The sequence below is a fragment of the Peromyscus leucopus genome, chromosome 19 (genome assembly GCF_004664715.2).
Source record: "Peromyscus leucopus breed LL Stock chromosome 19, UCI_PerLeu_2.1, whole genome shotgun sequence".
NCBI classification, from domain to species: Eukaryota; Metazoa; Chordata; class Mammalia; order Rodentia; family Cricetidae; genus Peromyscus; species Peromyscus leucopus.
Window position 1 is genome coordinate 40,068,899 of NC_051079.1, and position 20,044 is coordinate 40,088,942.

The 20,044-nt window shown below is 43.6% G+C and overlaps 1 protein-coding gene across 5 annotated transcripts in view; it reads left to right on the top strand.

Annotated features, from left to right (window-relative positions):
• The first annotated feature begins 13,856 nt into the window (after positions 1 to 13,856).
• LOC114694774 (synuclein alpha interacting protein) overlaps positions 13,857 to 20,044 on the top strand; it is a 139,933-nt gene continuing 133,745 nt past the window's right edge. Inside the window, exon 1 of one of the 5 annotated variants that reach the window (XM_028871823.2) lies at positions 13,857 to 14,025. The gene's annotated coding sequence lies outside the window, so the exon portion shown is untranslated. The other 4 variants (XM_028871826.2, XM_037197144.1, XM_028871825.2 and 1 more) reach the window with 4 other exon arrangements.

The window sequence follows — 20,044 nt, forward strand, 5'->3', positions numbered from 1 at the left end:
GAACTTGCTTTGGCATTTAGGCTGGCCTCAAGTTTGTGGTGACTGTCCTTGCCTCCAGAGCATTGGAACTGCAAGCTTGCAAGCACCGTGCCTGGTTTCTTTCCCTTTTGTTACACAGTTTTTCCTTGCAATCAAAGATCGTGTGTTCGTCATGAGTCTTTTGGTTATAAGAGGCAGAAACCCAACTCACACTGGTGTATGCCAAAAAGGGAAGCCGGGTGGAAACTGTGATCATGGAAGTATGAAAACCAGGACTTGAGATTTTTTTTTTCTTAATCAGAATTCTCTTTCTTTTTCCACTTCTCAGCACTATTTTTCTCTCTATTGATTCTGTTCTAAACAAGTCTGTCCCTCAAAGTAGCAAAGATGGAAACCTCGGCTGCCTCCGTCTTTCATCATCACCTTTAGAGCGCGCAAACCTAAGAGAGCGGGGGAATAATGCCCTTCCTACCCAGCATTCCTCCATCCCCAGGAAATCATGATGGTCCCGAGGATGAGACTCTGACTGACAAGTCTTGCTTCTGTGTCCCTCTTTGCGGTGAAAGAAGCACTTGAAGTGATCAAGAAATATAAGGCGAGAGAAGGGAGAACCCAGATGAAAGCCACAGCTGCCGGGTGAAGGACAGCAGCTGGAGCCAGAGCATGGGATTGCGCCGTCTTGTACTGCACTCAAAGACCGGGCGAGTTCTAATTTTTTTTAAAGGTTTTCCTGTCTTATGTTTTTATAATTTCTTTTCAGATTCCTCCCTGGGTTGCGAGCCTCAGCTGCCTGTGTCATTCTTCCGCTGAGTACCGAGCTGTGAACAAAAGCACGCTCTTTCCTTGGGTTCGTCCAATGGACCTGTCGCTTGTTTCTCAGTGATTTATCACTCGAAGAGGAAATTTGGGGGAAATGGGAATCTCTGGCTTTTTAAAATACCATATTTGATTATGCGGAAAGAAAGTGCACTGTTTCAGATAGAGTTTTTTTAAACTCTCGAGCTGGTGAGTTATTTCATAAAAATAACTTATGTTTCTCTTCCTGAGCCAGCAGTCCTTGGAACAGCAGGTGTTCCGGATACTCGAGATGACAACCAGCTTTATAACTAATTCAAGGAAGAGTGGAGGACACTCGGCTTCTCTGCCAAGAGTTGGAGCCAAACAGAAACTTTCCAAGACCGGCTTTTCTGTGACCATCCCAAAACAAGGGAAGCCAGAGGATCAGTCAAACAGTGAGTGCACGGTCTGGTCACTTAGAAGCATGACGTGTGCGTTTGCTAAGAGCAAGCATTTACTCAGATGTTTTCAAGGGAAAAGATTTCCCTTCAGCCAACTATTGGGGATGTAATGGTTTTTTCTGCGTCCAAGTCTCACCAAATTCCATTAGCATACTTTGTCGTCTACCAGAGTGAGGCTATTGTCATGATGTTTGAGCCGCGGAACAGGGTGCTTAGTCTAAGGACACCAAAGACTTCTTTTCTGGTTGTTTGTTTTGGAGGCAGAAGGAGAAAGAGGAAGACAGATTGGTTATAGCTGTAGAATAATATATAAATCCATGCACACCCTTCAATTTGAGAAAGCACAATACATCCGAAGGTCAGTATCTATTCCGCAGCCCTCAGTCACCAGGCACCAGGAAGGAACAGTTCCACTTTGCTCTGCTTTTAAGACTCCCAGTTCCCCTGCTGAAGCACTCAGAGAACACATCACTAATTTGCTGATGACATTTATTGATGCCTTTTCCTACCAGGCATCATTGTGGTTTTTTTTTCAATGTAGGTAGCAGTCACATTCATCTGTTACTCCCCATGTAATCACTCGTTTTCCCCGTGACAACGCTGCTGTCCATTTTGACAGGGTGGTTCGGGATGGATGTTTGGAGAGAGATGGCTTTACATGTTTCCTAGGAACACAGCTGTCCAGCAGGCAAACAAAATATATGACTTCAGGGGTTTTAGTAGCTGTGTGTAAAAACAAATAATAGCTTGAACGTTTTATTTAAACACACACACATATATATACACAAATGTATATGTATGTAAATACATATATATGTGTGAACTAGTGATGATATTGTCTACATTCTTTTCCACACCAGAACTTTGGACTCCAGCACATGTATTATGTTTGTAGCACAGCTCAGTGTAGACTTTCAAGTGCTCCATAGCTATGTAGGCAGGAGGTATGGTAAAGAACACGAGGCCTTTGGAAGCACCCTGTGGGTATACTAAACATTTCCACTGTGGCCCTGCACTGCTTCTACATAATACTTCTGAGTAGTTCTGGGTGCTGAGAACTTATAATTGATTCCATTTTTTAAAATTCTGTTCCCTCCAATCTGTACCATAACTTCAAACTCTTTCCTCCTAGTCTGTAGAGTTGTCAAAGGCCACTTCCAAGGCATGATAGATTTTTAGAAGGTGGGGCAATCTAACAGAAAAGCACTTTAGATTTCTAGGTCATGATTCTAATTTTAGATAATACAAGTTCAAAGTATCTGATTATTGATGCTTCTCAAAGACTTTGTCTTGCCTTCATAATTTTCTGCTACCCAGCTTGCTCCTAGATCTGCATTCTAGTTTCAGTGCTATCTAGTCTAGTAGCACACACTTACAACATTGCTTGCCCTTTCTACGGACTCTTGATAACATAGATTGTCCATTCAGAAGCCTTGCACATCCTTTACTCTGACACATCTCCACTCATGTTTACCAGCTCTCTGATGAGTAGTGGTGTAGACACTGATTGTGCATTTTAGACATATGTATGCCAGCCCAAGACCCTCCTAAATCACTGGGACATTTGAGAGCAACTCTGAATGCTGTTTTGTCTTGTGAGTGGGTGGTAGGTGAATGCTCAGCAACTCAAGCTGCTTCCTCCAAGTGGACTGAGCCTCTTATTCATCATTCACGCTTTTCATTCACACTGTTCATTCACACTGTTCACTTCTCATTCTGAAAAAGCCCAGAAGCATTGCTGAGCATCCAGGTCCTCTCCTCATTTTCCTCAGTTACCTTCTGGTTGCTTTTACAGTGGTTGGGGCCATGGGATATACTTTTTAGTCACTGTGCCTGAGCAACCTATTATTCTGTTTTATTCACCTTCATATTTTCTGAATGATTAGCATGTACTGTGTACCAGGTGCATTGCAGGAGCCCAGAAATATTTGCTGAATAAACGCATAACAAAGTATTTTATATTTTCCCACGAATCACGTTTTTTTTTCCATTTCTATCACATTAATGGAAAACATATCAAAATCGCATTACATTCTGCCCTAGAGTTAAGAATGCTGATGATGCTTCTCTCATTAAAGACACTTCACTGAAAATTTTTCCTTTTCATCTGTTCTTGAATGGCTCAACATTGGAACTCTGAAGAGAATGCTAAATGCTGTTTACAAACCAAAGCTAAATATCAAATGAGAAGGTCTAAATTTTTTAAAGTCTTGATCTGCTAGAGGGCCAACAGCAACATTTAAACACCAGCCAAAAAGGTTTTTGAAACAATATTGCACATAATCGAAGTGGCTGTACTAAAAGTGTTGTGGATGGCTATAGACACGCCACAGATTAGATTACTCCAAGGTGTAGCTGCACAAGGTGGTAGATGGAATCCTGTTTTGTAATCACTACAACCAGGAAGCTGAGGCAAGAACATCAGAGGTTTGAGGCCCAAGCTGGGAGATCTATCGAGATCCTGACTCAAAATAACCAACCAACCAAGAAAAATCCAAGATGAAGTGTAATAGGGTTTAAGAAATAATTCTGAGGCTAGAGAGATGCCTTGGCAGCACACACTGCCCAGGCAGAGGACCTAGGTCAGTGGCCAGCACCCACCCAGGACGGGGTGGCTCACAAGAGACTGTGACTCCAGTCCCTGCTAGGGAATCTGACACCCACTTCTGGACATGGCAGGACCTGAAACGATACACACACACACACACACACACACACACACACACACACACACACACACGGCAGGGGGGGAGTTAAAAATAATAAAAATAAATCTGAAAAAAAAAAACAGAAAAAAACTCATTCTATTTAATAATGCCACAATGCAAACAAGAGAACAGAGGTCTGCAGCCAGCTTGGCTTCTGGAACTGACATCTGTATTGCCAGTAGATTCACCCAGAAGCCAAAGGCTTGATGGTTATTTCCTAAACAAACATTTTAAATTATCTGAATATGGACATTTTTTCAATTATTACAGAATGTTAAGTTATTTAAATCTCATGATCTTTTGAAGTAAAGTCTATGAACATCCTAGTTTGTAGTCAAGGAGACTAAGGTTTGGTCACATTAAATAATATTGAAGAAAATAAAAACCAAGGCCGAGGTTTGACTTCAGAAAATGTGACACTTAGGTTAGTGAGTTTAACCTCTAAACTGTAAGGCTCTCCTAGACTTTGAATTTTATGGCATACTCCTATTTCTCTGTTCCCACAAGTTACCTTTAAAAAAAAAAATCCCTCTTCATGCCTGGCAGTGGTGGTGCACGCCTTTAATCCCAACACTCGGGAGGCAGAGCCAGATAGATCTCTGTGAATTCAAGGTCAGCCTGATCTACAGAGTGAGATCCAGGACAGGCTCCAAAACTACACAGAGAAACCCTGTCTCAAAAAACCAAAAACCAAACAAACAAAAAAAAATTCCTCATCATTTATAAGAAAACCTTTTTTTTAAAAATCTGCCATCACCTGTTTTAATATGGATTTAGCATTCCCTGGCTTTCTTCTAAAGTGTACTATCTGTCCTCAGGCCAGGGACTTGGGTACTAAAAGCTATAAAAGAAAAACATTAGATAGTGATGCCTAAAAGACTGAACGCCTTACTTTGCTTCAGAACCAGCCTTTCTTTCCCAGAACTGTTTGGAAATTGGATTTCTTCTGGTTTAGAGTGGTGAGGATTAAAATTCCACATTCTCTGCACTGATCTCTATCTGCTGCTGCTTAGGAGTAACCAATTCTGGTGCCTTTGCATGGCTCACTCGGGGGAGATTGCTTCTATTAACCCACAAAAGCTGCTTAAGGATAAGACAGAGACCAAAGTCGGTTATAGTTTTAATCCCCTTAAGATCTAAATCCTGCCTCCCTTCATTTCATCGACACCTGCATCATCTGTAAGCCTCCTGATGATGTTCAAATACACCTTTTATCCTGAAGGTATTACAGGTGGGACAAATAACTCATAAAGAAAGCAAATCTTAGCAGGTGGGTGTATATTACAATACTGTGCAAAGTGAAAATTACAAGCTAACATAAAACATTATTATCCAAATGAGAACAAAAAAAAACCCAAAAGACAGAAAACAACCCTGTGTAGTTGCTGATGGCATAGTGCATATGCAGCTGGATACATAGTTACCAGCAGAATGCTTGTCAGAGATTTCAGTTGGCCACCATGATCCACGCAAAAGCGCCACGAACGAACGACTTGTATTCCTTTTCACATGAATCAACCCAATTCAGATGACCTGCATTCCTTTAAAAAGGAGAAAAAAAATCAAATTAATTTCAAGTTCTAAAACTTCCCCTTAGAGGAATCCCTAGTGTCTAAACAAAGGCTTCCCAATAGTACCCGGTTTTTACCGAATAAGAATTTCCTAAGATGTCCCAGGCCCAAGTTTTCCATCTCAAGTGAACTTCCCCACTTTTATTCCCCAACTCACGAAGATGGAAATCCCCAGTCAGGGTCAGATTGCCCCAGATAAGGTTTGCTTTTATATACATTGGCCTGTAATCAGTGGGGACTCATCATCCCCAAAGAAAAAAACCTAGGTGTTTCCTCTAAAGATACATCTATCCCACTTACCATTTTCCCTCCCTCCCTTCCTCTTAGCCCACCTCCTCTCAGTCATCCCTCTCCTTTCTTTACTTCACCTCATCTTCTCTTCCCTTTCTGTGGCTCTTTTGATCTGTGAGGTCTACAAGGATGAAAACTTTGACCCTGGGCCTGCATCTTGAAAAACATTTATCTATCTTATTGGTCCAAGATGTGAAGTAGTGTGACCCTGCTGGGAAAGTACTAATCTGGAAGCTGGTGGAAAATAGTATCAATCAGTCCCATAGTGTATCAAGCATCTGTTTGGTATTTAATAATAATTATGTTATTATATACAAGTCATGTTAGAACAGGTATAGTGTAAGTGGATAGCAGTTAAATCTAAATATTATGATGTAGGAGGGTTATTTGTTTCACCAATAAAAAAAATTGAGAAAACAATAACTAATAAATTTGTATAATTTGAAGAATTTTTAAAATTCATGTTATATTGTTGTAGAATGTTAGCATCACTTGTAAATTTTGCTTAGAATGAATTCTTTTATAGTAAAATGGTATCAGTTCACATCAGTAACTAAAATAGAAAAGGAATCAGTTGACTCAAAGGGGAAAAAGGGTTGTGTCAGAGGTAAAAATCAGACATGTAGAATTAATTTTATTCAGATCTTTGCAATAAGAAGGTCCCTAATCTTGAATATCAGTGTTTCTGTGCAACTTGAATGTTTACATACAGAAAAGATAAGTTATGGGTGGGACAATTTACATTTGGGATAATTCTGTAACAAGAGGAAGCTTAGACTGGTTTAGCTGAAGAGAAAAAGTTTAGCTCTGTCTTGAAAGACCCAGAGAGACAAATCTTTTTTTAATCTCAGCTAATCATTCATGGGATAAGAATGGGAAGCAGAAAGGTCTATGTCTGAACTTGTCAGGACATTCTGGCAAAAATAAAAGTCTGTGTTTCTCCTTTTTTACAGGTAAGTAAAGAGCTATTCATGGCAATAGCAGGAGTCATGAGAGAAGAATGGACTGAGGTTTCCAGCAAAGTTGTGTGGGCAAAGGTGGCCCCCAAAGGTGGGAAAAACAAGGATTTCCCAGCCACTAATATTTCTAGGACACAGATGCTGTAGTTTTTGCCACTGTCAGGATCAATCTTGGAAGGTATCAAACAGATAAATGTGTCCAAGGAGAATCTTTCATTTAGAGCTAAGGGTGAGTTACCCTGAGAATCTTTTATCTTTGTAAAGGAATAAGCAACCTGTTAAAGACAACCAATGATAGTGGGGCCCTTGAAAAAAGAGAGATGTCAACTGGGCCTCATGTAGCTCCAAAATATGACAAATTAATTTCAATCTCGTGTGCCTATCCTCTTTGCCTCCAACTGTCTTTAATCCATCTAATTTAATTTTGCGCAGTTTAATTGCCTCCATCGAAATACATTACTAAAAAAATACCTTATATGATTGGACAAAACAAAGTAATATGACTCATTGTAGTCCTAGGATAATCCAAGGGAATCAGATTAAGACTATAAAACGTCTACATCAAATCTTTTTATTGATGATTCTCTATTGTAATGCAAGCCAGATTTGGGTTTCATCCATCCTTCCTCAGTGTGTGGTTACTGTTAATAGTCAACTTGATGTGGTGATCTAACTCACATTGAAGATGAGCCTCCAGGCACACCTGTGAGGGGTTATGTTGATTAGGTTAATTGAAGTAGGAGGACACTCACTACAAGCAAGTGACACCATTTTCTGGGCTTAGGTTCCCAAATGTCTAAAAAGGAGCTAGCTAACAGAGCATCTTCAGTCGTCACCGTCAGCTTTCTGATCCGTGACACTGTGGTGAGCAGCTGCTTCAAGAGCCTGCTGTCTTGACTTCTTTTTGAATTGTGTGCCACAATAAATCCTCCTTCCTCAAGCTCATTTTCTCAGGGTGTTTTATCACAGAGGCAGGGAAGAAGTGAAGAAAATTGGTAGCGTGGCCATTGATGTCTTCAACTTGACCGTGCGCTTCTTAAGTGTTTGGAGCTGGTTTGTAGGAGGAATGTGGAAGAGTTTGGAGCCCTGGGCTAGAAGAGCCCTTGAATGGTGCAAGCAGAGCCTGATGGGCCATTCTGACAGGAGTGTGGAAGATAAGGGATATACAGATAATGGAGGCCTATCTCTGTGAGATGTCAGAGGTAAAGAACTATGAGAAGTGGGGAGCAGATGAAGTCCTCAGTGAATGTGTGTAGCTGAGATGAGCACAAAACCCTGTCAAAGACCCTGACTCTTCAGACAGATGGAAATGCCAAAGCCTTCCCTGGGTGAGACTCAAAGGGATGCAAAGTCCTCCTCTGGTCCAAGTAGGAGTATTGGCAAGCAATTGAGTATGTAGAAACTATGGACCACAGCTTCGTCTTCCCAGATCTTTACAGCTTGAAACTGGTCCCCACAGAGACATCTCCCCACTGAGGCTAGCTGGGCCCTCCTCCTTGGCTGGACATAATAAGCATGTTGAGTCTCCAAGATGTGTGGTAAGTTCCCTCCACCAGAGGGATGGATGTATCTGTATGTGTATCATTTCTTCAGCATCAGGTCATTTCTTCATCCCTGAGTCGACCCAGACAATTTCCCAAGAACAAGCTGTGTAGCATACAGGAGGGAGGAGGGCCATCTTTAGGATATTTTGGCCAAGAATCTGGTTCCATTCTGCCATATCCTGATAGGTCGAGTTCGGTTGAATTTACATGTAAGGGACTAGTTTGTCTGGCAGAGGAAATTGCTGAGGAAGCATCTGAAATAGTTAAAGAGATTAGCACCACCGAAGAGAAACATTCTGTGCTGGACTTGAACAATAGGCAAACTGTCCTGAAAACAAAATTCAGCCCATTAGAGGCTCCATCTTATGATGATCCAAATGCACTTGAGAGAAGAAATCCTAAACTGTAGGGGTTCCCTGCTTCAAAAAGCAACTGCCCAGGGAAGTATTTTCCCGGGGTCAGCACAGCTGTGGTCCAGTGAGGCCAAGTGACATCTGGCAGCAGAGTCTGGCAGCATTGTCTATGTGACCCTAGCTTTGCAGGCATGGAAGATGCAAGATTAATGGGGTCATGGAGGCCTGCTCCAGAATTTGAGAGAACAGTTGAAGCTAGACCGTGTGCAACAGGGTTGGAATTCCTTACAAAGATGCCCTGGGAACCTATTGTGTAAAACCAAAGGAGAAGTCTAAATTGCAGTGGGGACCCTAGGATATTAGAGATTCCTGGACCGTGGGGCAGCTCTGAGGTTAGCTGCAAGCCTGGGGTGGAGCTTGTCAGAGAGAGGTTATATGTGCTACAGGCTGCAGAGATTGAGAGGCAGGGTTTACCTAAGTTATTGGACAATTTCATCGTGAGTCCCAAATGCCAGACGTGGAGCAGTAGGATTTGGTATTTTCACTGCTGGATTTTTTTGGTCTAGCTTTGGTCTTATCATTCCTCTCTGTGCTCCCATCCTTCTCCTTTAGAATAATGTCGTTTATTCTTTGACATTGTAAATGGAAAGTATGTAGCTTCTTTTTTATTTTACATGAGCTCACAGTTAAGAGGTTTGTCTTGAGTCTCAGAGGAGATATGGGCCTTCAGCTCTTAAACAGTGTTGGAACTGTTAGGGTAGAGGGATATTTGAAATCAGATTGAATACCTTCTTGCATTATGAGATGGACGAGAGACTTTGGGGACAAGGAGTGAAAGGTGATGGTGTGAAGTGATGGATTTCATTGTCAAATTGTCAAGGCATGGCTTTGTAATGGATAGTATTAACTGTCAACTTGATAGGATTGGGAATTACCAAGGAGGAGTCTCCAGACAGTATGAGGAATTATTTAGCCTCTAGGTATCCCTACAGAGGATTTTGTTGACTAGGTTATTGAGGTGAGAAGACCCAACCACAAGTGGGCATCACCATTTGCTGGGCTTGGGTCTTGGGCTGTAAATGGTGACGGGCATTAAGGAGATAGGAAAGGGTTAACATTTGCTGAGAAAGCAAAAGGACCTGATTTCAAATCCCCCCAGCCCTCATATAAAAAGGTAGGCATCAGCATATGTGCCTGTAGACCCAATATTTGGGGGGACAGAGCCAGATAAATTTTGGAGCTTTCTGGTCACCAGCCTAGACAAAACAGTGAGTTTCAATTTCAGTGAAAAGGCCTTGTCTCACAAAATAATGGGAGAGGAAAAGGAGGAATGCATCCAGTGTACTCCTTTGACCTTGGTCATAGCCATACACACAGTGTAAGAGGAGTGGGGTGGGGAGAGCTAACTGAGTACATTCGTTACCACTTTCTGCTTCCTGGTTGTGGATGTTGTCACCCGCTGTCTCATTTCCTCTTCCTTGAATTCCCTGTCATGGTGGACTGTACCCTTGAACTGTGAGCCATGACAAACCCTTTCTCCATTACATTGCTTGCATCAGGATATTTTATCACAGCAACAGGAAAAGAAACTAAGATACCCAGTTAGAATTTTATTCACGGTGCTAAGATGAAGCAAGCAAACAAGCAGCTGAAACTTTAAAGTAAGAAATAGCAAATTGGAAAAAAAAAATTAAAAAGGAATGGAGAGAGAGAGAGAGAGAGAGAGTTAGTTAATCGGCGATAGAGACAAATAAGGTGATGGAATGGATGTCAAATCTCTTTCAGGCTTTGATCAGACACACAAAGACATGGTGGTATACAAAAGTAAAAATAAGGGAAAAGAAGGTGTAAAGAAAAAATGAGCATGTTCTACAGCTTGGCACAAAACTATGTAACACCATTTCTATCTGTAATCATTCCTTTCTCTGAGAAACTTTTTTTTTTTTTAAATACTCAAGCATTGTATTTCTAATAATTTGGTAAAATCATGTTTTCCCCTACTTTTGGTTCGGCAGCTACTTCAGAAATTAACATAACTATAGAATATATTTTTGAAGTCCTTCCTCACGGTTTACATTGACGGCATGAGCAGTGTGTTCAAAATTCCTTGCAGTGTTATTTACCGCATATTGTGGATGTACTGCAGGATTGTATCCCTTTATCCTCTTGGCATTTGGTAGAGCGGGATGCCTAGTGGCGTTCAGTGAGTTGTGAGCAGAAGTGTCTGAGCTTTGCCATATAACTTTTAGTGTGAGATGCTGGAGATGGCTTTCTCCTGTTTGAGTAACCAAAGTCAAATGTGAAACAAAGATACAGCTGATCTGAAATTGCAGTATAATGAGAACAAGAAATACATTCTAATTAATCTATGGAAATTCAGGGTGGTGATTTGTATGGCTGTTTGTTACCATAGCACTACCTAACCTATCTTGACTGATAGGCATACACATTTGCATAAAATGTATCATCAGATTCCTGATGTAAATAATTTAGGATCAAACATGCTGAGGGCCAAACAAATGAACCAAACTTGGCTCCAGAATAAAACAAGTAGCCCAATGCAACCAAATTACAGTTCCCAAGCAGAAATCAGAGAGGACCTCAAATAGGCCTCTTTTCAATGAGCCAGACTCACTCACTCAAAAAGAGGGCTGGGAGGGTTTACTACAAAGCTAAATGTTTTATTAATAAAATCTGCACTTAAAAATAGAAAACACTTTTCTGTTTGATCACTAGCTGGATTGTGGTAGTTTCATCCAATCTTCATAGACCAATAAAGATATATTATGGAAATTGGGCAAAAGGATAGAGGAGGCAGATGTTTAATTGTAATAATTGAACGAGCAGTTACATGGCAGCTCTTTGGCAGATGATCTACAGTGAAACACACTTCTTCACTAATTATTTTCAGTAGCTAACTCTGAGTATAAAAATGTGCTCAGTGCCGGGGGATCCCGATGTGAGAAGTAGGAGCTTGCTGTCATTGAGACGGGAGCTGACAATTACATGGTAGGGACAAGAGACGCACAAGAAGCAAAAACATCTGAGCCCTGAGTGGAGTAGAACCAACGACCTGGCAGGCATAGGTAGAGGGTAAGTTAAGAGGGGTAAATGGTCTGTTGGCTGTGGCTTGCCAAGGCAATCTTGGTTCTACACACAGCAGTCAGTCAGCTTTATTAGGAAACCGGCTATCAGAGACTAGATGTTAATAATAAGCCGTTAGAAAGACGAAGCATCAGCTGGTTAGTTGTTTTTTTTTTTTGGGGGGGGGGAGGGGTCAACATTGTGCTGAGGAAGCCAGCATTCCTGCCATCCAATCTAAAATCTAGCAGCTGTTTGAACCGAACTACTTCATTACTGCCACACTTTGGTGTATCAATTTGTGGTTTGGATTTGGCCAGGGTTTGTATAGGAGAAGCAAAGCAACAAACCGGTCCCAACAAAAGCAAACACACAGTCTATGTGGGAAAGTGTATACAAGCCTAGATTTAAATCACAGCGTAAAAAAATAATCACATGGAAACAATGGTGAGCATGTAATCAAAAACATGTTGGGAACAGAAAAAAAAAAAAGTAACAAAAGAACTTTAAAAAAAAAAGTAGGGGAAATAACTGAAGAAACATCACAAAGGTTTCTGCCTTACACTGTGGCATGCTGGTTGCTGTGGCCAGGAAAACTGCTTCACCCCAGGCAATCCATTTTCTGTACATATAACAAAATCTACTCTCTTCTACTTATTGACCCATGTAAACATCTGGCTCAGTGCTAGGATTTTAGGATGTTTGGGGCCACTGGAAGAGATACCTACCTATAAGTCTAATAATTGATTTCAATAAATAGATTTTTTTTTTCAAGAAAGGGATTCAATGCATTCAGGAGGGCAAGAATCAGCATTTCTAGTCTGTGTACCACCATGTCAGAAAGCACACACACACACACACACACACTACACACACACACTACACACACACACACACACACACACACACACACACACACACACACACACACACACACACGCCACTCCCATCCATATCTACTGGATAGAAGTGAGAGGTGCTTTCCTCAGACTTGACACCAGGAAAAAGAAGTTTTATTTTAAACAGATGTGAGAAAATTAAACCCGATATTTTAAAGTATTTTTAGCGGCATATGATGTCATCTGATTTCATATTTTCTACCCAGGGATAACTTGTATTTTTAAAGTGGTGAAGCCATTTTCCATGCATGTACTTATACGTAAGCTACGATAAACACATGGCAGAACGGCATGCTATGTGCTTGGTTGTTGAGTCAAAACCCGAGCAAGGAATTTAGGGTTTGAATAGGAAATGGAATTAAAGCACGTGAATTGTCTTCCACTACCATTCAAGGCTGCCATTCTCGGGGTGGCCTTCATCTATAGTAGGATTTCCTGGTAGGATTCCGGCTGGGTGCAAGACAAGGATTGCTCTGGCTATCCTTAGTCCTACATATCGCCATATGGATACCATGGGAATGGCTTATACCAGTCACTCTAATTACTCAAGGCAATGTAGTTTTTAAACAATCAGGCCCTTCCTTCTTACTGGCAGTGTATTTTCAGTGATAATCTGGCACATATTCTGTTGCCAGCACCCAGGTAGTGCTGGGTTTCCCTGGACGGACCTCAGAGCCTCTCCCATCCTTTAGAACTGGCTCATAGGGGGACAAGATGGCCCTAAATTGACCAGAACTTAGTACCTCATGCATTCCTCAGGATAAACTCAAGCAAGCAGCTTATATCCTGGAACATGAGTGTAGTCAATAGCTTTGCTCACAGTCTCCAAATCTTGTCCCTCGCCTGCAACAGAGATCTGTCCAAAAACCATTTAAGGTTTCCAAGAAGCAACGAAAGCCAATGTTGCTATCAATGCTTCCACTCTCCCCGGGTTTTGTTTCGGAAATAGGAAAGAGGCATTCACTCATCGCTACAGGCATCACTGATGCCTCATCCAGCCGCGTCCCTGCTACCCCCACCATAAGGGATGTTAGGAGTAAAGTTACTATTATCACAGGGTCTTGGGTACACTGCTGAATTAACCAACTGTCATTTCAGGCCAAAATCTCTAGCACCACCCGCTCAGGAGCACAGAACATTCTAGGTAAAAATCCCCCAGCCCTGCCCCTTTACTCCTTGGTTAAGTTCTCCAGGGTGGGCGAGTCTTGGAGAGGGGAAGGTTGGGGTTTGAAGACGCCCTGCCAAGGCACCACGCTCTGCCAAAACGCTTCTCAGACACAACAGTTTCCCAGGACCGGGTCCACCTTCCTTTTCTCCCAGAGTATCTTTTCCCGGTTTTATGCTGGAACCTTGGAATGGTTTGGGGACCAATGAGGTGGCAGCGGTTGATTCATGGATCGTGGTGAGGGGAGATTTCATTTCCAAGGAAGAAGGGGGGTGGGAGCGGGCGGGGAAGGACAGCGAAGCCAGAGGGGAGGCGGGGGAGAAAGTGGAAAGAGGGGGCCAAAAGTAGGAGGGGAGGAGAGGAGAGAGCCTGCGGGGAAGAGCCGAGGCGGCGGAGGTGAACGCGCGAGGTAAGCAGAGGCAGCAGGTTCGCCGGCCGGGGACACCCGGGAAGGCGGCTGCTGGCGAGGGGCGTGGGCAGGGCCGGGACACCAGGGGGACGGTCCCTGTCGGTCGGGCGGCCCCGCACGGTGGTCGCGTCCCCGGGCTCGGCGCCCCGCCGCCCCGGGGTGTCCCCGCCCGCGCGCGCCCGTTGGGGGGCCCGGGGAGCGGCGCCGGCCGCCCGGCCGCATTGTGACGTAGCGGGGCCGCGGCAGCGCCTCCGCCGCCCGCCGGGTCTCCTGCGCCCGCCGCTCTCGCCGTCTGTCCGTCCATCCCTCCCTCCGTCCTTCTGTGCTCCGGTGAGTCCAGGTCCCTCCCCGGCTCCCCCGGCCTCCAGCCGCGGGCGCTGCGGGGAAGAGAGGGACGCGGGCGGCCGCGGATGAGCCCGTGCAACTTTGCATCCCCGGGCGACACCCTGAGGGTTCCCCGGTCCCGGGGCCCCCTTTGTGCCTCGGGTCCCTTCTGCCCCGGGCCGCGCGGCGCCGCTGCCGAGAGCCACTAGGGTAGATCCGCTGTGGTTAAGCCAGGCAGCTTCACCCCGAGGGACCCAAGTCGCTCCCGCCTCGCGGTCCTCGGCTCCGATGCAGGGGATTGTTCTTTTCATTGGCCCTTGCGCCGGCGTTACGCTTGCAGCTACCTCCGATGGTCCCGGAGGCGGGGATGGGTTGTGCCGAGGCTCCTGGGAGCACTCAAGGAGGAGCGAAGGCTTAGTGATAGCCACACTAGTAACTAGAACAATAACAAACGTGAAGGGGATTCCGGGTGGTGTCGCTGCCCGAGGGGAGACCCCGGCCCATCAGCCCTGCGGCGCCTAAGCTGCCCCGTCCAGCCTCGGCACCTCCTCCCGGCGCTGTCCGGAGTCCCGGGCTTGTCCAAGTCCTAGGGAAGGTTTCTTTCCCGACCCTTTCTGTGGCGGTGACTTTCGTCTGCAGGTGGTAAGTGGGGATGAAACCAATGTTGGCTATTGTCAAATGCCACGTTTTGTTTATTTCATTTCTTTCTTTCTTTTTCTTTTTCTTTTTCTTTTTTTTTACAAAAAGAAAAGGGGGAATATTCTGAGCCAGTTCTGGCAGCCATACAGTTTCCACAGGAAATACTAGCATTCTTTGAGGAACACGCTACTGCTTGCAGCAAAGAAAGTCTTCAGGAGACAAAAAGGCAAAGGCATTGTTGCTCATTTCCAATGGGCGGCTTGGAGGGTGGAAACGTGTTGTTTTTTCCTGTGGGAACATTGCTTTCCTTGGGAAAGTTAATTAAGGAAACATTGCTATCCGCGTCCCCCCCCCCTTTTTTTTCACTTACTGGAGGTGGAGCCCCACTCCTCTTGGTTGTTACTGACAAGTGTCCATCAAAGGGCCCCTAAAGAAGAAAGAACCGCCGCAGGACAGTCTCGCCACACACCACGTGCTGTGGAGCCCTGCCAGGGTACAGTTTGCTAAATGAAATAAGGGCTATCTGGGGAGGCTTATGAGGATTACATTTGTGCAGATGTCAGTTCTCCGAGGTGTCAACTCTAAACACATTATGGTCAGGCATCATCATTTCGGTGCTGAATCTGCAAGCAGGCAAAAACCTATTTCTCATTATGAAGCAGACATCTCCGCTGGGAATAGAGTCAAATCTGTATTTCATTTGTACATATTGAAAAATTTAAAAGTCAAGAGAGCAAGATGTGGGAAGGCAGTATGCTAATGTGTACACACCTGGGAGGCAATGTCTATTGGCTGATTCTGATGTGCCTTGATATTAAATTACTTTCTGCATAGCAAAGTGGAGGGAGACACCTTTAAACTGTCCTTACAATTAGGAGGAAAATGTGTGACATTTGGGGACTGATCACAGAAGTCTCTTTCCAAGAGAGCCTTAGCTGAGGATTGCCCATAATAGAACACACATTCATTCCCAGGTCTAGAATCAGAAAGAAGACAATGGTGCTTCTCCTAAGGGCCATAGAGCATCGTTAATGTCAGTAATACAGGAAAAATGGAGGTTTGTAAGAGAGCTTTTATCAATCTGAACGTAACCTTTATTGTCCCTAAGCGTTTCGTGAAGGGAGTTTACAAGAGCTGAAGTATCTGAAAACGATACTGCATTCATGAAAGTGATTGCGTTCTGTTTGTCCGTGTCCGAAGGGAAGTGACTAAAGAGAGTGGATTTTTGTGTGCCATGTCACAGCTTTGCTGAGTCCAGACAGCTGTTCGGTGCAGGTGTACAGTGGAAAGAGAGAATAGAAGCCAAAAAAATCTGCGAGCACTGTTGTTTTGGAAGGACTTGGAGGAACTTCACTGGGCCTGGGAGAGGGGAACCCACAGAAACATCTAAAACATACAAATGCTCTTTGATATGATCAGAGAAAGCCTGGAGCCATGTTTCTTGCCAGAGTTAAGTTGTTCCTTGTGAAAAGAAGAAATCTCCCAAGTAGCAGGTGCATCATTAGAAACAACACAGGGGACTTTCTCTTTTAAATGCAAAATCTAATTGAAGAGCCACAAGAGGATCATGACACTCTCCAAGCAAAAGCCTAGGTTTTGGCAATCTTTCAGGTTACAGATGCGAGTCCCATAGGAGACATATGTGTCTTCAGAGACAAATAATATATGGTGGAAATCAAATAGTTGCTTCTGTGCAGCATGAACCCAAATATACTTGTTTACTCTTGCTGTTTAGTATGTAAATCCACTTGCAAAGTAAAATTTCCTGAAGTGAATACATCATTTGGATTTCTTAGCTATGTACTATGTATTATTTTCCAATTAGATAATGGACTTCACAGTTTGTGGTTGGAAACTTAATTCTTTTATTAAGCCTTTAAAATTAATGATCATAGCTGGACATAGTGATGTATACTTGTCATTCCAACACTTGAGAGGTAGGGGGCAGGAGGATCACAACAAGGTCGAGGGTCACCGGGATACATAAGATTTCCACGCCAGCTAGGGCTTCACAAGCAGAGCTAGTCTCAAGAAGGAAAAAAAAAAAATCTGAATCAGAAATAAAATGACCAAAAGAGTGATTGTTCATTGATGCCTGAGCCCAGCAAACGTGCTAGTTGACTCTTAAATTGTTATTGCATATTCATTTTGGGTATATGTAGATTATAGAAGTATAAAATGCAGGGGTCAGAGAGGTGGCTCAGGGGTTAAGAGCACCAGGTGCTGTTCTCAGAACCCTTGCCTGGTAGCTGATAATTTAACTCCAGCTCCTGAGTATTTAGTGCCCTCTTCTGGCTTCTGCCAGTATTTGCACACACATGGCACTTACTCACAGTGATATATACACATAAAAAACAATAAAATAAATCACACACACACACACACACACACACACACACATTCTCCTCATAAGGAAATTAAAAGCAGAGAATAGGATACCTAAAAATTTAAATAATGATGCAGAGCATGAAATCAGACATGTTAGAACTGAGTGCCCAGAAACTAAATAATAACTGTGAAGGAATATGAGGAAAGTAAACATATCTGTTTAGCTATCTTATCAGTTACCCATTGGCTGCATAATTTAGTTGCTTAAAACAACTACTAAAGCTCATGGTTCTGTTGGTCAGCAGTTTGGTCTGCGTTCTGCTAATATAGTTTGGGTTCCTGTAGATAAATAATATCATCAGTCAGCTGGGAGGATGGGCCTTGGATCTTGAATAGCCTTTACTACTCGTCTGCCTATTGTCAGGCTATTATCAGAGTCCCTGGGTGAACTGGGACATGAGCCTCCCTTTCTTTAGCAGACTGGTCTGGGTCTCTGTACACAGCACCCACACCATATTCAGAGAGCAGGGAACGGGGCAAATGGGCAGCCACCAGTGCAGAAACAGGTCTGAGTACCTGTTCATGCCATGTTAGCTCTTCTCCCACCAGCTTACCAAGTTCAAAGTTCACCCCAGATTTGAGGTGTTTGGAAAGACAATACCTGAGCTGGGAAGGAATTAAAAAAAAAATCATAGCATTAAAAAAAAAAAAGTCTATGAGACACATGAGTATAGTTGATTCTAGGAGGAGCATTCTGCTGTGAACTAACCCATGAACCAGAAATGTGGAGCTTGCGTGCTTATGGCGCACTGAGCATGTGAGTTGAGAACCGCCCACTGCATCATCGTCTCATAAGAATGGCGCAATGGTGATGAAGGAATACTCCCATCTTTCTGATGGTGGCAGACTTGGGGGGAGGGTGGCAGAATCAGCAGGACATGGCTGGAAGGAGGAGAAGGATGTGAATGAAAAATGAGAAGCAAGGGACCTATCCAGGGGACTCCAGATTTAGGATTGGGTGACGGATAATAGGGCTAGTGAGAGCACAGGGTCAGATCATCCTCAGATTTAAAACAGCTTAAGGAACCGGAAGAAGGACTGTGCTCTCAGGAGACATGGAGAAATCTGTAAGTGATTCATTGGGGGGGGGGGCGAGAATTCAGTCCTACAAAGGTTTGTTAAAGGAGGCAGCGTGAAGGCAGAAGTACTTCATAAGCTAGAGTCTGCTGAGAAGGTTAGCTGTTGCTTAGGTTTGCATTCCATTGTATTACCACGGATAGACAAGTGTCTTTGGGTAAAGCACCAGAAAACCAACGTTCTAGGTTTCCTTACTTTACAATGAAGTCAGGAGGCCCTTGTTCAGGATGGAGACAGCTCTTCTAGGTATGTGGAGAAAGGAGCCAATCTCTGGCCTTGGGCCTGGCATAGCAGACCCCGTTGGCCTAGCCGGGGTGGCATGCATGTTCCTGAGCCAAAGCATTGCTTTTCAGCCTCCCCAAGGTGACATGCCATAGGGAGTCGATAAGTGCATCCTCGGGAACACCGACACTAGCCTCAGGGCTACTCAAGGGTGGCACAATCAACAGATGCCCACTGCGGAAGAATGCTTGACAATTGATTTGGGCCTGGCTACCGGGAAGTAGTCAGGAAGCAACAAGTGAGGCATATTTACAGTGAGCCATGGGTGCACTAATAAAAAGTTAAACCCATGGAGTAGTTGGGTTTTCTCACGGAGAGCAAAGAGAGAAAAGGCAGGCTTGTACAATGCCTCATCTGGATTCCTTCACAAATGTTAGTGGACATTTTACTAGAAAGGAATGGAATTCTAAACACGTTCTGTTCTGTCTTTCTCCTGAAGACGTATTCAAGTTGCTGCTTCATCCGCCTCATTTGTAGATAGCCTAACTGAAATTCAGGTGGTGTCCTTCCCATCAAATGCAGCTGTTGGGCCAGGCAGAACACCTGGCCTCAGTGACTTCACGCAATTAGTCTGAGCAGCACATACAGCTGTGCTTTGTGGACGAGCCATGGATGGACCAGCTTAAATCCCAGCGTACACTTTTATAGTATTTTTCTGTTTTATTGCCCAAGCCTAAGAACCCTGAAGATACTCAATAAATGTTAATTGAATGAGTGAACGCGCCATTATCTGGTGTAGTAACATTTTCTGAAACAGTCTGGTCTGGCTTTTCATTATTCAGGGTAGAGTTGGCTATAAAATCCCTAAGTGCCTTCTGCGGACTGACATGTTTCCAGGCACTCCTGTCACAGTAACATAAGTTATTCTTTTTTTCTAATCCATCACTCATTAAAAATAACTTTTCCTTTTTTTTAAATAGAAATTGTTAGGGAGCAGGTATTTTTGCAAGTGACAGTCTCCACCTAGTCAAGTGGAAAGGGACAGATAGGGCCATGGAGACACACTAGAGATCCAGTCTGAGACTCTGTCTTGCATGGTTCTAAGACTGGCTTAAAAAGAAAATACCCAAAGAAGAGAGAGTGGGTTCTTTCTGTTGAAGTACACATAACAGATATCTATTCCATCTGTCATTTCTG